The sequence below is a fragment of the Oncorhynchus gorbuscha genome, linkage group LG03 (assembly GCF_021184085.1).
Source record: "Oncorhynchus gorbuscha isolate QuinsamMale2020 ecotype Even-year linkage group LG03, OgorEven_v1.0, whole genome shotgun sequence".
In the NCBI taxonomy this organism is placed as follows: Eukaryota; Metazoa; Chordata; class Actinopteri; order Salmoniformes; family Salmonidae; genus Oncorhynchus; species Oncorhynchus gorbuscha.
In genome coordinates, this window is record NC_060175.1 from 100,315,598 (window position 1) to 100,333,634 (window position 18,037).

The following is an 18,037-nucleotide window of genomic DNA, read 5'->3' on the forward strand; positions in this document are numbered from 1 at the left end:
AGTAAAAAAATTGACAAGTAAAAAATGTAAATAACAAATAATTAAAGAGCAGCAGTAAAACAACAGTAGCGAAGCTATAAACAGGGGCTACCTGTAGAGAGTCAATGTGCTGGGGCAGCAGTTAGTTGAGGTTAATTGAGGTAATATGTATGTACGTGTAGGTAGAGTTAAAGTGACTATGCACAGATTATAAACAGAGAGTAGCAGCAGCGTCAAAGAGGGGTCCTCGGGTCTGGGTAGCCCTTTGATTAGCTGTTCAGGAGTCTTATGACTTGTGGGGTAGAAGCTGTTAAGGAGCCTCTTGGACCTAGACTTGGCGCTCCGGTACTGCTTGCCGTGCGGTTGCAGAGAGAACAGTCTATGACTAGGGTGGCTGGAGTCTTTGACAATTTTTAGGGTCTTCCTCTGACACCGTCTGGTATAGAGGTCCTGGATGGCAGGAAGCTTAGCCCCAGTGATGTACTGGGCCATACGCTGAGCAGTTGCTGAGCAGTTGCCATACCAGGCAGTGATGCAACCAGTCAGGATGCTCTCGATGGTGCAGCTGTATAACTTTTTGAGGATCTGAGGACCCATGCTAAATGTTTTCAGTCACCTGAGGGGGAATAGGCTTTGTTGTGCTCTCTTCACGACAGTCTTGGTCTATTTCGACCATGATAGTTTGGTGATGATGCCAGCAAGGAACTTGAAGCTCTCAACTTGCTCCACTACAGCCCCGTTGATGAGAATGGGGGCGTGCTCGGTCCTCCTTTTCCTGTAGTCCACAATCATCTTCCTTTGTCTTTATCATGTTGAGAGAGAGGTTGTTGTCCTGGCACCACACTGACAGGTCTCTGACCTCGTCCCAATTGGCTGTCTCATCGTTGTCTGTGATGTGTTGTCGGCAAACTTAATGATGGTGTTGGAATTGTGCCTGGCTATGCAGTCATGAGTGAACAGGGAGTAGGACTGAGCACGCACCCCTGAGGGGCCCTCTTGTTAACGATCAGCGTGGCATATGTGTTGTTAACTACCCTTACCACCTGGGTGTGGCCCGTCAGGAAGTTCAGGATCCAGTTGCAGAGGCAGGTGTTTAGTCCCAGGGTCCTTAGCGTAGTGATGAGCTTCCAAATCAAATCAAATTTGATTTGTCACGTACACATGGTTAGCAGATGTTAATGTGAGTGTAGCGAAATGCTTGTGCTTCTAGTTCCGACCATGCAGTAATATCTAACAAGTAATTTAACCTAGCAATTTCACAACAACTACCTTATACACACAAGTGTAAAGGAATGAATACGAATATGTACATAAAAATACATGAATGAGTGACGGCCGAATGGCATAGGCAAGATGCAGTAGATGGTATAGAGTACAGTATATACATATGAGATGAGTAATGTAGGGTATGTAAACATTACATAAAGTGGTATTGTTTAAAGTGGCTAGTGATAAATGTATTACATATATTTTTCCATTATTAAAGTGGCTAGAGTTGAGTCAGTATGTTGGCAGCAGCCACTCAATGTTAGTGATGGCTGTTTAACAGTCTGATGGCCTTGAGATAGAAGCTGTTTTTCAGTCTCTCGGTACCCACTTTGATGCACCTGTACTGACCTTGCCTTCTGGATGATAGCGGGGTGAACAGTCAGTGACTCAGGTGGTTGTTGTCCTTGATGATCTTTTTGGCCTTCCTGTGACATCGGGTGGTGTAGGTGTCCTGGAGGGCAGGTAATTTTCCCCCGGTGATGCGTTGTGCAGACCTCACTACCCTCTGGAGAGCCTTACGGTTATGGGCAGAGCAGTTGCTGTACCAGGCGGTGATGCAGCCCGACAGGATGCTCTCGATTGTGCATCTTTAAAAGTTTGTGAGTGTTTTTGGTGACAAGCCAAATTTCTTCAGCCTCCTGAGGATGAAGAGGCGCTGCTGCGCCTTCTTCACCACGCTGTCTGTGTGGGTGGACCATTTCAGTTTGTCCGTGATGTGTACGCCGAGGAACTTAAAATGTTCCACCCTCTCCACTACTGTCCCATCAATGTGGATAGGGGGCTGCTCCCTCTGCTGTTTCCTGAAGTCCACGATCATCTCCTTTGTTTTGTTGACATTGAGTGTGAGGTTATTTTCCTGGCACCACACTCCGAGGGGCCCTCACCTCCTCCCTGTAGGCCCGTCTCGTCTGTTGTTGGTAATCAAGCCTACCACTGTAGTGTCGTCTGCAAACTTGATGATTGAGTTGGAGGTGTGCATGGCCACGCAGTCGTGGGTGAACAGGGAGTACAGGAGAGGGCTCAGAACGCACCCTTGTGGGGCCCCAGTGTTGAGGATCAGTGGGGTGGAGATGTTGTTACCTACCCTCACCACCTGGGGGTGGCCCGTCAGGAATTCCAGGACCAGGGCGGGGACGAGACCCAGAGTCTCGAGCTTAATGACGAGTTTGGAGGGTACTATGGTATTAAATGCTGAGCTGTAATCAATGAACAGCATTCTTACATAGGTATTCCTCTTGTCCAGATGGGTTAGGGCAGTGTGCAGTGTGATTGTGATTGCGTCGTGGACCTATTGGGGCGGTAAGCAATTTGGAGTGGGTCTAGGGTGTCAGGTAGGGTGGAGGTGATATGGTCCTTGACGAGTCTCGCAAAGCACTTCATGATGACGGAAGTGAGTGCTACGGGGCGGTAGTCATTTAGCTCAGTTACCTTAGCTTTCTTGGGAACAGGAACAATGGTGGCCCTCTTGAAGAATGTGGGAACAGCAGACTGGGATAGGGAGAAATTGAATATGTCCGTAAACACACTAGCCAGCTGGTCTGTGCATGATCTGAGGACGCGGCCGGGGATGCCGTCTGGGCCTCCAGCCTTGCGAGGGTTAACACATTTAAATGTTTACTCACGTTGGCTGCAGTGAAGGAGAGCCCGCAGGTTTTGGTAGTGGGCAGTGTCAGTGGCACTGTATTGTCCTCAAAGCGAGCAAAGAAGTTGTTTAGTCTGTCTGGGAGCAAGTCATTGTGGTCCGCGACGGGGCTGGTTTTTCCAGCCCGGGTTTTTCAATCCCGGGTTGCGCAATCGATATGCTGACAGAATTTAGGGAGCCTTGTTTTCAGATTAGCCTTATTAAAATCCGCAGCTCCAATAAATGCAGCCTCAGGATATGTGGTTTCCAGTTTACAAAGAGCCGTCGATGTGTCTGCTTGGTGGGGAATATACACGACTGTGATTATGATCGAAGAGAATTCTCTTGGTAGATAATGCGGTCTGCATTTGATTGTTAGGAATTCTAAGAGAGGTGAACAAAAGGACTTGAGTTCCTGTATGTTGTTATGATCACACCACGTCTCGTTAATCATAAGGCATACACCTTCGCCCTTCTTCTCACCAGAGAGATGCTTGTTTCTGTCGGCGCGATGCGTGAAAAAAACAGGTGGCTGTACCGACTCCGATAGCGTGTCTCCAGTGATCCATGTTTCTGTGAAACAAAGAACATTACAGTCTCTTATGTCCCTCTGATGTCCTTGCTCGGATTTCGTCTACCTTGTTGTCCAGAGACTGGACATTGGCGAGTAGTATTGCTCTGGAGCGGTGCGCGATGTGCCCGTCTACGGAGCCTGACCAGAAGACCGCTCCGTCTGCCCCTTCTATGGCGCCGTTGTTTTGGGTCGCCAGCTGGGATCCCGTCCATTGTCCTGGGTGGTGGGCCAAACAGAGGATCCGCTTCGGGTAAGTCGTAGTCCTGGGCGTAATGTTGGTGAGTTGACGTTGCTCTTATATCCAATAGTTCCCCCCAACTGTATGTAATAAAACCTAAGATTTCCTGGGGTAACATTGTAAGAAATAACACATAAAAAAACAAAATACTGCATAGTTTCCTAGGAACACGAAGCGAGGCGGCCATCTCTGTCGGCGCTGGAAAGGTTGAGGGAACTATGATGTTGAACACTAAGCTGTAGTCAATGAATATCATTCTCACGTAGGTGTTCCTTTTGTCCAGGTGTAAAAGGGCAGTGTGAAGTACAATAGAGATTGTATGATCTGTGGATCTGTTGGGGCAGTATGCAAATTGGAGTGGGTCTAGGGTTTCTGGGATAATGGTGTTGTATGTGAGCCATGATCAGCCTTTCAAAGCACTTCCTGGCTACAGACATGAGTGCTATGGGTCGTTAGTCATTTAGGAAGGTTACCTTGGTGTTCTTGGGCACAGGGACTATGGTGGTCTGCTTGAAACATGTTGGTATTACAGACAGGTTGAAAATGGGACAGGTTGACAATGTCAGACACTTGCTAGTTGGTCAGCGCGGAGTACACGTCCTGGTGTTGTTTACAAATATACACAGACCGCCGCCGTATGGGAGGTGGCTGTTTTATCCTGCCAATGCAGCGTAAACCCCGATACCTGTTATTCATGTCGTCGTTCAGCCACGACTCGGTGAAACAAGATATTACAATTTTTAGGATATTCGTGATCGTCATTCCAGTCTTTATAATGAGCCTCCTATAGCTCCTATCTAAACCCTATAGCTCAAAATGTTGACAACAACGTGTGTTTCTCATAGTTTGATATAGGATCAGCCGATGGAAGGGATGTTTTCTGAGATTGATCCATTATCTGGGGTTGGATGGATTTAGGAGGAAAAAGACTAGTGTTAATTGTTATATTAATGTCGGGCATATCGGGGTCTGCCAGATCAGGACTCCATCTTTGACCTGCAAGGAAAAGCCAAGACAACAGCATCCTGGTGCATCTAATAACACACTGTGCGTGTTGTCTGTCTGTCTGTCTGGGCCCTGGTCAAAAATGTACTCAGTAAAAAAAGAAACATCCCTTTTTTCAGGACCCTGTCTTTCAAAGATAATTCACAAAAATCCAAATAACTTCACAAATCTTAATTGTAAAGTGTTTAAACGCTGTTACCCATGCTTGTTCAATGAACCATAAACAATTAATGAACATGCACATGTGGAACGATCATTAAGACACTAACAGCTTACAGATGGTAGGCAATTAAGGTCACACTTATAAAAACTTATGACACTAAAGAGGCCTTTCTACTGACTCTAAAAAAACACCAAAAGAAAGTTGCCCAGGGTCCTTGCTCATTTGCGTGAACATGCCTTAGGCATGCTACAAGGAGGCATGAAGACTGCAGATGTGTCAAGGGCAATAAATTGCAATGTCTGTACTGTGAGACGCCTAAGACAGTGCTACAGGGAGACAGGACGGACAGCTGATCATCCTCGCAGTGGCAGACCATGTGTAACAACACCTGCACAGGATTGGTACATCCGAACATCACACCTGCAGGATAAGTACAGGATGGCAACAACAACTGCCTGAGTTACACCAGGAACACACAATCCCTCCATCAGTGCTTAGACTGTCCGCAATAGGCTGAGAGAGGCTGGACTGAGGGCTTGTAGGCCTGTTGTAAGGCATGTCCTCACCAGAAATCACCGGCAACAATGTCGCCTATGGGCACAAACCCACCGTCGCTGGACCAGACAGTACTGGCAAAAAATCGCAGGTTTGTCTCACCAGGGGGTGATGTTTATTGTCGAAGGAATGAGCGTTACACCGAGGCCTGTACTCTGGGGCGGGATCGATTTGGAGGTGGAGGGTCCATCATGGTCTGGGGCGGTGTGTCACAGCATCATCAGACTGAGCTTGTTGTCATTGCAGGCAATCTCAACGCTGTGTGTTACAGGGAAGACATCCTCCTCCCTCATGTGGTACCCTTCCTGCAGGCTCATCCTAACATGACTATCCAGCATGACAATGCCCCCAGCCATACTGCTCATTCTGTGAGTGATTTCCTGCAAGACAGGAATGTCAGTGTTCTGCAATGGCCAGCGAAGAGCCCAGATCTTAATCCCATTGAGCATGTCTGGGACCTGTTGGATCGGAGGGTGAGGGCTAGGGTCATTCCCCCAGAAATGTTTGGGAACTTGCAGGTGCCTTGGTGGAAGAGTGGGGTAACATCTCACAGCAAGAACTGGCAAATCTGGTGCAGTCCATGAGGAGGAGATGCACTGCAGTACTTAATGCAGCTGGTGGCCACTGACTGTTACTGTTGATTTTTGACACCTCCCCCTTTGTTCAGGGACACATTATTCCATTTCTGTTAGTCACATGTCTGTGGGACTTGTTCAGTTTATGTCTCAGTTGTTGAATCTTATGTTCATACAAATATTTACACATGTTAAGTTTGCTGAAAATAAATGCAGTTGACAGTGAGATGACGTTGTTTTTGCTGAGTTTAGTGCACTATTTGCTCTTTAGGGAACAAGGTTCCATTTTGGACACAGGCATAGTCCTACTCTTGTGGATAGGATAAAAAAAAATATATATATAAAGTAAGTCAATAAAAAGAAAACTATGTACAACTTGGAAATTGGCCATTGTGTTGGATGTAACAATTAGAAGTCGGGTATGTTTTTCTGGTTAGGGCTTTTTAGTAAATAGCAATATTTAGTAAATACTGGACATGAATCAATTTGTCAGAGCACCTAGCAATTTGCATGAGCAGCAACAAGTTCCCGTCTGACCCAAACAGGAAATGAGGGGTTAAAGTACCTTCTTCTTCTTCTCTTAGATTTTATGGTGATTTTATTCATCCTGTCGCGGTAGGGGACTGTGCTATACGACCGTTAAGAGTGATACAAGTCGTCTCACTCAAGTTCTTATGTCCCCAGCTAACAGGTCCGCCGGACTAGCCTGGTTATGTATCCTGCCCTTTCATTCAGAGATTAGCTTTGTGTGATGCCGTTAGGCTGGTTTCAGGATCTTAGATAATATTAGTCAGACTTAGACCTCTTGTTTTACTTTCACTTTCACTATGTATGCTCTTATATCTAGACTCACACAAGCTATACCTTGGTTACGATTTGCAGTCTATGTCCGTCGACTAATACTGCTTGAGTATTAATATAGAGTATTACTATTACAATAAAATGATTATTCTGTCCAAACCATCATTGTCTTTAGTGTAGAAACTAGACTTGTTCCCCCAGATTGGGAGTGTCAGAGGTGTTCTCGGGTTTTGGGTCTAGTTTCTACTTTTTATTCAATGTTTGCAGTTCACACAGTTGTACAAGTTATTACAGTTTCTTCTTTGGTCCTTAATCTATAACATCAAACATCATTAAAACACTTACTACTATTAATGCCTTCTATATGTATTACAACAGGCGGTTAATTACCTTCTATATGTATTACAACAGGTGGTTAATTACCTTCTATATGTATTACAACAGGTGGTTAATTACCTTCTATATGTATTACAACAGGTGGTTAATTACCTTCTATATGTATTACAACAGGTGGTTAATTACCTTCTATATGTATTACAACAGGTGGTTAATTACCTTCTATATGTATTACAACAGGTGGTTAATTACCTTCTATATGTATTACAACAGGTGGTTAATTACCTTCTATATGTATTACAACAGGTGGTTAATTACCTTCTACAACAGGTGGTTAATTACCTTCTATATGTATTACAACAGGTGGTTAATTACCTTCTATATGTATTACAACAGGCGGTTAATTACCTTCTATATGTATTACAACAGGCGGTTAATTACCTTCTATATGTATTACAACAGGCGGTTAATTACCTTCTATATGTATTACAACAGGCGGTTAATTATCTTAGCGTAGGTTGACCTGGTTGTTCCCCAAAGAGTATGTTCTTCCATTCACAATTGCTCTCGAGGTTTCACTACTTCACTCAGTATCTGTTTCTCCTACTAGAAGTTTGTACTATGATTCACTGATTAGTGAAGAGATCAAGTCCCTTTGTAACACCCCCGATGCTATTCATCTATCCCGGTTAGGGGGTGGATATATTCAGCACGAGGAGTGTAGTGGGTAGTTGTCTCAGTGTGTCTCGTTCAGAAATCAGAAGTTAAGAGATACACTTGTTCTCGGGTATGAAAGTCTGATATGTATCTGTTTCTCACACTAGAAGTTGTACTATGATTCGCTGAATCTTGTTAAAAGGCTGTGTCGAGATCAAGACCCTTCGTATCTCCACTGATGCTGTGTATCTACTCCAGTTACGGAGTGGATTTATTGAGCAATAGAAGTGTACTGGGTAATTGTCTCTGTTCCTCTCTTTACAAGATCCAGAAATCAAAAGTTACAATTGTTCTAGAGTATTTAAAGTCAGATATTTACCTTTTAAGGTTGATGATAGTTGAAGTATCACGAGCTGTCTGTCAGTCAGAAGTCAAGTAGCACTATCATGCCTTTCCATTGAAAGCATGCTTCTTATATACTCTTTCTTCAGGACCAAGTCAGCCTTAGCACCGAGGCACATTCTAATCTTGCGGCTGTTCCTGTAAAGGGTCAGTTTGACATTTCGCACTGGCACGTCACACCGACACATTTTTTAGATGCGGCAAGATGTCACTGTGAAATGCCACTGTGAAACTACCACCAGTGACAGTGTCTGTGCATCCTTTAAGCCCAAATCTAGCATCAGGTTAATAACCCAGTCACATTCTACTGTTGGTTTATCTTTTTCTTGTTTTGTGGATGACTCGCCTTCTTCCTCATCTGGGGGCGGTACTGGAAAGTAAGGTACCTCATCCAACCAGGTATTTGGCTCCCACTAAAGAGGCGGAGCTCGTGGTGAAGGTGTGGGCGGTTCCAGTAAAGGACGTGTCATCAGAGCCCTTTGTTTGTGATACCACATCAATCCACACCTTTTACAAAAAAAATAAAAGAACGTATTCTAAAAACATCCCACTGCTTCTGTCATTCAAAAACTATAACTCCCTACACAGGCTCTGGGGTCTGCAAGGGTGGGACCACACTAGACAGAACTCCGTGTAAGCTCCTTGGTTATTCAATCTTTTAATCGTAGAAATCGTTCAGCTGCAGAAACTATAATGTAGCCCCCCCCCACTTGACCAGGGCCGTTTACCACCATTGTTTAAATGTAACAAAGTGATAGGAACGCAGCAGGTTGCGGCGTAGGCCTAACCACCAGCATGGGACCTTCAGAGCTATATCTTCCCACCCCTTTGACAGCCTCTGCATAGGAGACTCTCTCAACTGCCTTGATTTTTGTAACCTCGTTCTCTTTCACCCTCCTCGGGTATTCAACCGTTTGCAATTTGTGATCTCCACCACAGTTACATTTTTGTTCCTTATCCATTCTCTTCTGCCAAACAATCTCCTTCATAGTGGTATTTCCAACATGTCTTGGCTTCTCCGTCTGCATACACTTGATACATGTCCACATATTTTACAGTGGGTAGCCTACATTAAAGAGGTAAAATACCTGTTTACCCATAATGCATTTCACCATGGAACATTCCAATTCACATTTTTTTCCCAATTGTCCTCAACCCGGTACAATCAACAGGTTGGCGTTAACCAAAACACAATTTAAACATGGCGCTCTCAAACTCACATCCATTTTCCTGTCACAATCTCCGACCAGGAAAACATGAAGAACCCCTCCAAATTACAAAGACAAGCTTAAACACTTATTTTGTTTTAACTTTATCGTTAATTATTAAATATGATCACTTTGTAATAATACTTTTTAACCAAACAAATGCATGGAAAGAATAATTAGTGGTGAGCAGGGTAGAACTTAGAAAAGAATCATGGATTGAACCAGAGTCTGTAGTGATGCCTCTAGCACCAAGATGCAGCGCCTTCGACCGCTGCGTCACTCAGGAGTTTTTACCACCATGTTCACGTAGGAATGAACGGTGTCACCTGACCGATGGCTTTAACCATTGGTGTGGAGCTGCAAACAAAAAGTTTGGCGCCAAAATAAACCAAATGAATCGGCATGCCCGACCACAAACTCTCAAACATTTATTTTACTTTTCACTGGTGAACAACAATCAAAATGGCGGAGAATTTTGCTACAATTGTCAAATGTCTTCCACTGTAAACAGTAAACAGTTTTAATCATTGACACGTTTGACCTTGCTATAAAAACAAAGAGAGTTGCACACTATGTATAAACTCCCAGTAATTTACTGGGTTAACCTCCAACGTTTCGGCATCACTGTGCCTTCTTCAGGGTAATGTCACACACGTTTGAACCAGGTTATGTAGACAAAACAGTGCAATTAGTGCAACCAATGACAATAGTGAGGGGTGTGTCAAAATTATTAGGTTGATTAGAATGAATTAAGTGAAACTTTTAAAAGACAATGTTTTACACCATATTGAATATATTAGGCTATTGTTAGCATCAACATACATTATTGTTTAATTTAATTTCACATATATATATATTTAATCGTTTCAAATTTAATCAAATATGTAATATTTTGGTTCAACCATAATGCATAAGAAGAATCATAAACAGGGGGAACATATTGAGTTGATAAGCTGTTGAAAGAACATATTCATTTATTAGACTTGTTCAATGAAAATATAAATGTTCATAAGAAGAGCCTGAGAACAAAGTCAATATTCAGACCATTAGGGGTGAATGTTTTTAAATAGGGTATCCAGTAGGTCTCCATGTTACCTCCTCTCCTCCTCTAACATTAGAAAACAGCTCCTTGGCATCTTGAGTGGTGCGGAGGCACTGCATTGCAGTGTTGTGGCATCACTACAGCCTGGGGTTCGATCTCAGGCTGTGTCTCAACCGGCCGTGACCGGGAGTCCGGGTTAGGGGAGGGTTTGGCTCATTGCGCTCTAGCGCCTCCTTGTGGCTGGCCAGATGCCTGTAGGCTGACTTCGGTCATTAATTGAATGGTGTTTCCTCCGACACATTGGTGCGGCTGGCTTCCAGGTTAAGCAGGCGGGTGTTAAGAAGTGCGGCTTGTGTTTCGGGGGACGCATGACTCGACCTTTGCCTCCTCCGAGCCCATTGGGGAGTTGCAGCGATGAGACAAGATCGTAAACACCAAATTGGGGAGAAAAAAGGGGGTATAAAAATGATAATAAATAAATCAGCTCTGTTACAACATTTAAAAAAAAAAATTAAACATAGATAAAAGGAAAGCATGGGTAAAATGACATTTAAATGCAGCTACATAAAGACATTCAAATAGGCTATGAAATGCCTATAAAGTGACACTTACAGCACCATCTAGTGGTGATGTAGCTGCTATATAAAGTGACACTTACAGCACCATCTAGTGGTGATGTAGCTGCTATATAAAGTGACACTAACAGCATTATCTAGTGGTGATGCGAAGTGAGGCGGCCGACTGAGATGGCCGCCTCACTTCGCGTTCCTAGGAAACTATGCAGTTTTTTGTTTTTTTACGTGTTATTTCTTACATTAGTACCCCAGGTCATCTTAGGTTTCATTACATACAGTCGAGAAGAACTACTGAATATAAGATCAGCGTCAACTCACCATCAGTACGACCAAGAATATGTTTTCCGCGATGCGGATCCTGTGTTCTGCCTTACAAACAGGACAACTGAATGTATCGCATGCAGCGACCCAAGGAAACGACTCCGAAAAAGAGGGAAACGCGGCGGTGTTCTGGTCAGACTCCGAAAAAGGGCACATCGCGCACCACTTCCCAGTATTCTTCTTGCCAATGTCCAGTCTCTCGACAACAAGGTTGATGAAATCCGAGCAAGGGTGGCATTCCAGAGGGACATCAGAGACTGCAACGTTCTTTGCTTTACGGAGACATGGCTTACTGGGAAAACGCTATCCAGGGCGGTGCAGCCAACGGGTTTCTCCACGCATCGCGCCGACAGATACAAACATCTCTCTGGTAAGAAGAGTGGCGGGGGCGTATGCCTCATGACTAACGGGACATGGTGTGATGAAGGAAACATACAGGAACTCAAATCCTTCTGTTCACCTGATTTAGAATTCCTCACAATCAAATGTAGACCGCATTATCTTCCAAGAGAATTCTCTTCGATTATAATCACAGCCGTATATATCCCCCCCCCCAAGCAGACATGCACGAAATTTATTTAACTCTTTGCAAACTGGAAACCATTTATCCGGAGGCTGCATTCATTGTAGCTGGGGATTTTAACAAAGCCAATCTGAAAACAAGACTCCCTAAATTTTATCAGCATATCGATTGCGCAACCAGGGGTGGTAAAACCTTGGATCATTGTTACTCTAACTTCCGCGACGCATATAAGGCCCTGCCCCGCCCCCCCTTTCGGAAAAGCTGACCACGACTCCATTTTGCTGATCCCTGCCTACAGGCAGAAATTAAAACAAGAGGCTCCCACGCTGAGGTCTGTCCAACGCTGGTCAGACCAAGCTGACTCTACACTCCAAGACTGCTTCCATCACGTGGACTGGGACATGTTTCGTATTGCGTCAGATGGGAATATTGACGAATACGCTGATTCGGTGTGCGAGTTCATTAGAACGTGCGTCGAAGATGTCGTTCCCATAGCAACGATAAAAACATTCCCTAACCAGAAACCGTGGATTGATGGCAGCATTCGCGTGAAACTGAAAGCGCGAACCACTGCTTTTAATCAGGGCAAGGTGTCTGGCAACATGACTGAATACAAACAGTGCAGCTATTCCCTCCGTAAGGCTATTAAACAAGCTAAGCGTCAGTACAGAGACAAAGTGGAATCTCAATTCAATGGCTCAGACACAAGAGGCATGTGGCAGGGTCTACAGTCAATCACGGACTACAAGATGAAATCCAGCCCAGTCACGGACCAGGATGTCTTGCTCCCAGGCAGACTAAATAACTTTTTTGCCCGCTTTGAGGACAATACAGTGCCACTGACACGGCCTGCAACGGAAACATGCGGTCTCTCCTTCACTGCAGCCGAGGTGAGTAAGACATTTAAACGTGTTAACCCTCGCAAGGCTGCAGGCCCAGACGGCATCCCCAGCCGCGCCCTCAGAGCATGCGCAGACCAGCTGGCCGGTGTGTTTACGGACATATTCAATCAATCCCTATACCAGTCTGCTGTTCCCACATGCTTCAAGAGGGCCACCATTGTTCCTGTTCCCAAGAAAGCTAAGGTAACTGAGCTAAACGACTACCGCCCGTAGCACTCACTTCCGTCATCATGAAGTGCTTTGAGAGACTAGTCAAGGACCATATCACCTCCACCCTACCTGACACCCTAGACCCACTCCAATTTGCTTACCGCCCAAATAGGTCCACAGACGATGCAATCTCAACCACACTGCACACTGCCCTAACCCACCTGGACAAGAGGAATACCTATGTGAGAATGCTGTTCATCGACTACAGCTCGGCATTCAACACCATAGTACCCTCCAAGCTCGTCATCAAGCTCGAGACCCTGGGTCTCGACCCCGCCCTGTGCAACTGGGTACTGGACTTCCTGACGGGCCGCCCCCAGGTGGTGAGGGTAGGCAACAACATCTCCTCCCCTCTGATCCTCAACACGGGGCCCCACAAGGGTGCGTTCTGAGCCCTCTCCTGTACTCCCTGTTCACCCACGACTGCGTGGCCACGCACGCCTCCAACTCAATCATCAAGTTTGCGGACGACACAACAGTGGTAGGCTTGATTACCAACAACGACGAGACGGCCTACAGGGAGGAGGTGAGGGCCCTCGGAGTGTGGTGTCAGGAAAATAACCTCACACTCAACGTCAACAAAACTAAGGAGATGATTGTGGACTTCAGGAAACAGCAGAGGGAACACCCCCTATCCACATCGATGGAACAGTAGTGGAGAGGGTAGCTAGTTTTAAGTTCCTCGGCATACACATCACAGACAAACTGAATTGGTCCACTCACACTGACAGCGTCGTGAAGAAGGCGCAGCAGCGCCTATTCAACCTCAGGAGGCTGAAGAAATTCGGCTTGTCACCAAAAGCACTCACAAACTTCTACAGATGCACAATCGAGAGCATCCTGGCGGGCTGTATCACCGCCTGGTACGGCAACTGCTCCACCCTCAACCGTAAGGCTCTCCAGAGGGTAGTGAGGACTGCACAACGCATCACCGGGGCAAACTACCTGCCCTCCAGGACACCTACACCACCCGTTGTTACAGGAAGGCCATAAAGATCATCAAGGACATCAACCACCCGAACCACTGCCTGTTCACCCCGCTATCATCCAGAAGGCGAGGTCAGTACAGGTGCATCAAAGCTGGGACCGAGAGACTGAAAAACAGCTTCTATCTCAAGGCCATCAGACTGTTAAACAGCCACCACTAACACTGAGTGGCTGCTGCCAACACATTGTCATTGACACTGACCCAACTCCAGCCATTTTAATAATGGGAATTGATGGGAAATGATGTAAATATATCACTAGCCACTTTAAACAATGCTACCTTATATAATGTTACTTACCCTACATTATTCATCTCATATGCATATGTATATACTGTACTCTACATCATCGACTGCATCCTTATGTAACACATGTATCACTAGCCACTTTAACTATGCCACTTTGTTTACTTTGTCTACACACTCATCTCATATGTATATACTGTACTCGATACCATCTACTGTATGCTGCTCTGTACCATCACTCATTCATATATCCTTATGTACATGTTCCTTATCCCCTTACACTGTGTATAAGACAGTAGTTTTGGAATTGTTAGTTAGATTACTTGTTGGTTATCACTGCATTGTCGGAACTAGAAGCACAAGCATTTCGCTACACTCGCATTAACATCTGCTAACCATGTGTATGTGACAAATAAAATTTGATTTGATTTGATTTGATTTGATTTGTGATGTAGCTGCTATATAAAGTGACACTTACAGCACCATCTAGTAGTGATGTAGCTGCTATATAAAGTGACACTTACAGCACCATCTAGTAGTGATGTAGCTGCTATATAAAGTGACACTTACAGCACCATCTAGTAGTGATGTAGCTGCTATATAAAGTGACACTTACAGCACCATCTAGTAGTGATGTAGCTGCTATATAAAGTGACACTTACAGCACCATCTAGTAGTGATGTAGCTGCTATATAAAGTGACACTTACAGCACCATCTAGTAGTGATGTAGCTGCTATATAAAGTGACACTTACAGCACCATCTAGTAGTGATGTAGCTGCTATATAAAGTGACACGTACAGCACCATCTAGTAGTGATGTAGCTGCTATATAAAGTGACACTTACAGCACCATCTAGTAGTGATGTAGCTGCTATATAAAGTGACACTTACAGCACCATCTAGTGGTGATGTAGCTACTATATAATGTGACACTTACAGCACTATCTAGTGGTGATGTAGCTACTATATAATGTGACACTTACAGCACTATCTAGTGGTGATGTAGCTGCTATATAAAGTGACACTTACAGCACCATCTAGTAGTGATGTAGCTACTATATAATGTGACACTTACAGCACCATCTAGTAGTGATGTAGCTGCTATATAAAGTGACACTTACAGCACCATCTAGTAGTGATGTAGCTGCTATATAAAGTGACACTTACAGCACCATCTAGTAGTGATGTAGCTGCTATATAAAGTGACACTTACAGCACCATCTAGTAGTGATGTAGCTGCTATATAAAGTGACAGTTACAGCACCATCTAGTAGTGATGTAGCTGCTATATAAAGTGACACTTACAGCACCATCTAGTAGTGATGTAGCTGCTATATAAAGTGACACTTACAGCACCATCTAGTGGTGATGTAGCTACTATATAATGTGACACTTACAGCACTATCTAGTGGTGATGTAGCTACTATATAATGTGACACTTACAGCACTATCTAGTGGTGATGTAGCTGCTATATAAAGTGACACTTACAGCACCATCTAGTAGTGATGTAGCTACTATATAATGTGACACTTACAGCACTATCTAGTGGTGATGTAGCTGCTATATAAAGTGACACTTACAGCACCATCTAGTAGTGATGTAGCTGCTATATAAAGTGACACTTACAGCACCATCTAGTAGTGATGTAGCTGCTATATAAAGTGACACTTACAGCACCATCTAGTGGTGATGTAGCTACTATATAATGTGACACTTACAGCACCATCTAGTGGTGATGTAGCTACTATATAATGTGACACTTACAGCACTATCTAGGTGTCATGTCCCTCTAAATAGAAACACTTTGAGTGAATATTTGTTCCAAAACCACAGAAAATATTCAACATATTCAAAATGAAAGGTTCTGTGTTTCAGGTCAGCAGTTAGTGGGCTTCTACAGAACTATCCTTCACTCTCCCTGAGAAAAGCACAAGATGAACAATTCTGCACAATAAGATGATAGCTTTTTTATTCCTACCTCGTAGCTCTGTGGTGCTGTCGGCTCTAGGAAGTGAAATATTACCTTACCCTCTTATAATGATCATCCATTTTCTCTACTGTCAGACCGAAACCCAGGAGGCTCTATTAGGGGAGGGACTTCAATGGAACGAGAGGAGAGGACTGCTCTTAAAATATACGACAAGAATCATTCCTTCTAATGGCCAAAGCCATGCTAGTTCAGAGGCAAAGGGTCTGTTTTTGTGTGTGTGTGTGTGTGTGTGTGTGTGTGTGTGTGTGTGTGTGTGTGTGTGTGTGTGTGTGTGTGTGTGTGTGTGTGTGTGTGTGTGTGTGTGTGTGTGTAAGTAATTGTGGGAGAGCCTGTATAAACCCCAAAACCGTATGTCAAAACCTCTAACCACCGTTTTTTATGGCCATGCCACTACTTTCACTATGCAGAGTGGAAGTAGAGTTGGTTATGGTTTAAGTAACAGCATACCGGCGTTGGTTGTTGTGGCTGAGTTTAATGCAAAGAAGATGACGACCCCCCCCCCCAAGTCTGGCACCTTGGATGAATAACTGAAACGTATTTACATTTATTCAGTCACTAATCATTTGAATTTGTTTTAGAGATTGTTTGTGAGAAGGAATACAGTACATCACTGGCTTTAGGAGGCTTAACATAGCGTACATCACTGGCTTTAGGAGGCTTAACATAGCGTACATCACTGGCTTTAGGAGGCTTAACATAGCGTACATCACTGGCTTTAGGAGGCTTAACATAGCGTACATCACTGGCTTTAGGAGGCTTAACATAGCGTACATCACTGGCTTTAGGAGGCTTAACATAGCGTACATCACTGGCTTTAGGAGGCTTAACATAGCGTACATCACTGGCTTTAGGAGGCTTAACAGCGTACATCACTGGCTTTAGGAGGCTTAACATAGCGTACATCACTGGCTTTAGGAGGCTTAACATAGCGTACATCACTGGCTTTAGGAGGCTTAACATAGCGTACATCACTGGCTTTAGGAGGCTTAACATAGCGTACATCACTGGCTTTAGGAGGCTTAACATAGCGTACATCACTGGCTTTAGGAGGCTTAACATAGCGTACATCACTGGCTTTAGGAGGCTTAACATAGCGTACATCACTGGCTTTAGGAGGCTTAACATAGTGTACATCACTGGCTTTAGGAGGCTTAACATAGCGTATCATCACTGGCTTTAGGAGGCTTAACATAGCGTACATCACTGGCTTTAGGAGGCTTAACATAGCGTACATCACTGGCTTTAGGAGGCTTAACATAGCGTACATCACTGGCTTTAGGAGGCTTAACATAGCGTACATCACTGGCTTTAGGAGGCTTAACATAGCGTACATCACTGGCTTTAGGAGGCTTAACATAGCGTACATCACTGGCTTTAGGAGGCTTAACATAGCGTACATCTCTGGCTTCACAAACTTAGCCTTACTGTCTTCAAGGAGGAAGTGTGATTGCGAGCTCTTTAGTAAAAGATAAGGACCACAGGATAGTTCTACCCTTGTTGCTATTATCAGTAACAGAGACATTAAGCTATGCCCTCATCAACCTATACTCCTGTAATCAATAATGAAGAACAGATAGAGCAGGTAGACGACAGGAAAGAGAGAGGGATGATGGAGGAGGAGAGAACCAAGAACAAGGCGGATGATAACGATGATGGATGATAATGGATGATGACCACACGGCTGTCGCCACGACAGCGGCTGGCTGGGTCGTTTGTCAGTGTGTGTGTGTGTGTGTGTGTGTGTGTGTGTGTGTGTGTGTGTGTGTGTGTGTGTGTGTGTGTGTGTGTGTGTGTGTGTGTGTGTGTGTGTGTGTGTGTGTGTGTGTGTGTGTGTGTGTGTGTGTGTGCGCTGAAAGC